General features: G+C 39.9%; 1 long non-coding RNA gene across 1 annotated transcript; it reads right to left on the bottom strand.

The window, feature by feature from the left end:
- Nucleotides 1–1,326: 1,326 nt before the first annotated feature.
- LOC120036861 lies at nucleotides 1,327–3,199 on the bottom strand. The gene is made up of 3 exons (XR_005474683.1): nucleotides 3,100–3,199; nucleotides 1,812–1,928; nucleotides 1,327–1,372 (listed from the first exon to the last, which is right to left on the bottom strand). It is a non-coding gene; the product is annotated as an uncharacterized LOC120036861 (long non-coding RNA).
- Between the last annotated feature and the right edge of the window lie 467 nt (nucleotides 3,200–3,666).

The following is a 3,666-nucleotide window of genomic DNA, read 5'->3' as shown; positions in this document are numbered from 1 at the left end:
GGGGCAGTCGGCACTCATCCAGACCATCAAAGATGAACAGAACTTTATACTTGTTGTAGTTGGAGATTCTTGATTGTTTGGCTTCCATTGAGAAGTGATTGAGAAGTTCAATCAAAGTGTGTTTGTCCTCTTTCATCAAATTCAGCTCCCGAAAAGGGAATGAAAATACAAATTGGACATCCTGATTTGCTTTTCCTTCAGCCCAGTCCAGAATGAACTTCTGCACAGAGACTGTTTTTCCAATGCCAGCGACTCCCTTTGTCAGCACAGTTCTGATAAGTTTGTCTTGTCCAGTTAAGGGTTTGAAGATGTCGTTACATTTGATTGCAGTCTCTGGTCTTGCTTGTTTCCTGGTTGTTGTCTCAATCTGTCTCAGCTCATGTTCATTATTGACCTCTCCTGTTCCACCCTCTGTGATGTAGAGCTCTGTGTAGATCTTATTGAGAAGTGTTGGGTTTCCTTGTTTAGCGATCCCCTCAAATACACATTGAAACTTCTTCTTTAGATTAGATTTGAGTTCACGTTGGCAAATCACAGCAGGATCATCTGAATCTAGAAATAACACAGAGGATATTATATTACATTTGTTTTAATGCCTACAGTATTGTAAGACTGTTGTAAAGTTGTCAATTATAACAATTTATTCTCATAACTGACTGTATAAATGTGTAAATGTTTTCACAATGCATTACAGACTGGTGTGACTGATTATATTATTATTGGTATTATTGATGGCATTATTAATGTTGTCTCTCTCTCTCTGTAAATTAATCAACACAACACATCCCTACTGCTACTTGATGAGGTCACTAGGTGTTGTGTTAAGGCTCCTACAATATCATTGAGTTACACAGCTACTTTAGCTGTACTTTAGCTACAGCTTTTAAATGTTATAAAACAGCATTCAACATGAGGCAGACAGATCTTACATTTCTCCAGTGTGTCAGCAAGCTCCTTCTGGTTCATTTTCCTCAGGACGTGCAGTGTGATCTTCAGAGCCCCCTCTCTGGCACTGCTCTCCTGCTTCTCATCTTCAGCATCCACCACTTCCTTATCCTGCTTCTGACTCTCAATGCCTTCTGGGAGTTCTGGACTAAGAATCCTCTTGAACATCTTCAGCTCGTTCTTCACGAATGTCATAATATTCTCTTCAAGCAACTGAAATAAATCAAGTAAATAAGTTAAGCAAGAGAATAAATGCTTTCTCATTAACACATTAATGAATGATTGACAGATCAACTTTACTTGAGGTAAACAAAAACAAATGTACATAACAGGACCACATACACTGAATATGGAGGCCAGGTCTGTTTGATGACTCTGGGAAGACTGACCACTGAGAATCTCTGACTCTGATCTCTCCTGTTGGTTTCTGTGGACAATAATGAGGTCACTAGGTGTTGTGTTCAGATTACATCTCCTCATTCAGGGAGTGCACACACACACACACACACACACACACACACACACACACACACACACACACACACACACACACACACACACACACACACACACACACACACACACACACACACACACAGACACACACACACACACACACACACACACACACACACACACACACACACACACACACACACACACACACACACACACACACACACACACACACACACACGGAGGGAATGTTGTGTTTGTTTAATAATGTTTAATGACAATGAAAATGGACAAAATAATTTGCTTATGGATTATGAAAACAACAACAAGAAGTGGGAAAATGGGAGAGTAGAAATGACTAGAGACAGTGTTTTTTAACTCACTGACCATGACCCATGAGTTCTTCTTACCTTTGTTCAGTAGAAAAGTCTCCCTTTCTAAAGTTTATAGGTAGATACATAGACCAGTCACTCTTCATGGACACACAGCTGGGTACAGGGGAGGCTGGTCTCTCCTGCTTGATTGGGCTTCAACACAACAGAGACAAACATTACATCTCTCATCTACTCTGAGCTCAGATGGGGAAACATAAGAAGAGTTTCATTCCAAAACGATATATATCCGTTTTCAGAAATGTTCGTAAATTAGCTTTTATTGTTTAAAGAAGTCATGTTTCTGTTAAGTTATGTTTTTTTGCTAAATGAGGAGATGGCACGTGGGTACCTGCTTCTATAAACCAATGAGGAGATGCAGCGCGAACTGCGTCACAAATAGAACTGACTTCTAGATGCTCGTTGGCGCGCGCGAGCAGTGTGTCATTTTTGGCTCTGAACCAGTACTGAGTCAATGTGCAGGGGTATCAGGTAGTTGAGGTAATAATGAGACTATAAGGAGTACCAGTACTGAGTCAATGTGCAGGGTACCAGGTAGTTGAGGTAATAATGAGACTATAAGGAGTACCAGTACTGAGTCAATGTGCAGGGGTACCAGGTAGTTGAGGTAATAATGAGACTATAAGGATTACCAGTACTGAGTCAATGTGCAGGGGTACCAGGTAGTTGAGGTAATAATGAGACTATAAGGAGTACCAGTACTGAGTCAATGTGCAGGGTACCAGGTAGTTGAGGTAATAATGAGACTATAAGGAGTACCAGTACTGAGTCAATGTGCAGGGGTACCAGGTAGTTGAGGTAATAATGAGACTATAAGGAGTACCAGTACTGAGTCAATGTGCAGGGTACCAGGTAGTTGAGGTAATAATGAGACTATAAGGAGTACCAGTACTGAGTCAATGTGCAGGGGTACCTGGTAGTTGAGGTAATAATGAGACTATAATTGAGGTAATATGTACATGTAGGTAGGGGTAAAAGTGACTAGAGATTACATCTCCTCATCCAGGGATTACACACACAGACACACACACACACACACACACACACACACACACACACACACACACACACACACACACACACACACACACACACACACACACACACACACACACACACACACACACACACACACAGGGAGGGAATGTTGTGTTTGTTTAATATTGTTTTAGGACTTTGAAAATGGACAAAAGGATTAGCCTATGGATTATGAAAACAACAAATAGAAATGGGAAAATGGGAGAGGAGAAATGACTAGAGACAGTGTTGTTTAACTCACTGACCATGACCCATGAGTTCTTCTTACCTTTGTTCAGTAGAAAATTCTCCCTCTCTAAAGAATATAGGAAGATTAATAGACAGGTCACTCTTCATGGACACACTGCTGGGTACAGGGGAGGCTGGTCTCTTCCTCTTGATTGGGCTTCAATACAACAGAGACAAACATTACATCTCTCATCTACTCTGAGCTCAGATGGGAAACATAAGAAAAGTTTCATTCCAAAACGCTATATATCTATTTTCATAAAGGTTCGTAAATTAGCTTTAATTTCTTAAATAAATATTGAATATATATATATTTTTCACTATCTAATCATGACATGGGGTTGTTCAATGACAGACATGTATTTGTTTATAGTCTATTATTTGATGGTTTCATTTCAGAGAGACAAAGGCTTTGTTTTTTCAAAATGCTATATATCTGCCTCACTCTCAGAGAAATCAGTAGTACTGCTAGGTTTTACACAGTAATAATATATATCTGCCTCACTCTCAGAGAAATCAGTAGTACTGCTAGGTTTTACACAGTAATAATATATATCTGCCTCACTCTCAGAGAAATCAGGAGTACTGCTAGGTTTTACACAGTAAT

This window comes from Salvelinus namaycush, unplaced genomic scaffold, assembly GCF_016432855.1.
Source record: "Salvelinus namaycush isolate Seneca unplaced genomic scaffold, SaNama_1.0 Scaffold149, whole genome shotgun sequence".
NCBI classification, from domain to species: domain Eukaryota; kingdom Metazoa; phylum Chordata; class Actinopteri; order Salmoniformes; family Salmonidae; genus Salvelinus; species Salvelinus namaycush.
The sequence above is the reverse complement of the archived record's forward strand: the minus strand, read 5'-3'. Positions and strand labels throughout refer to the sequence as shown.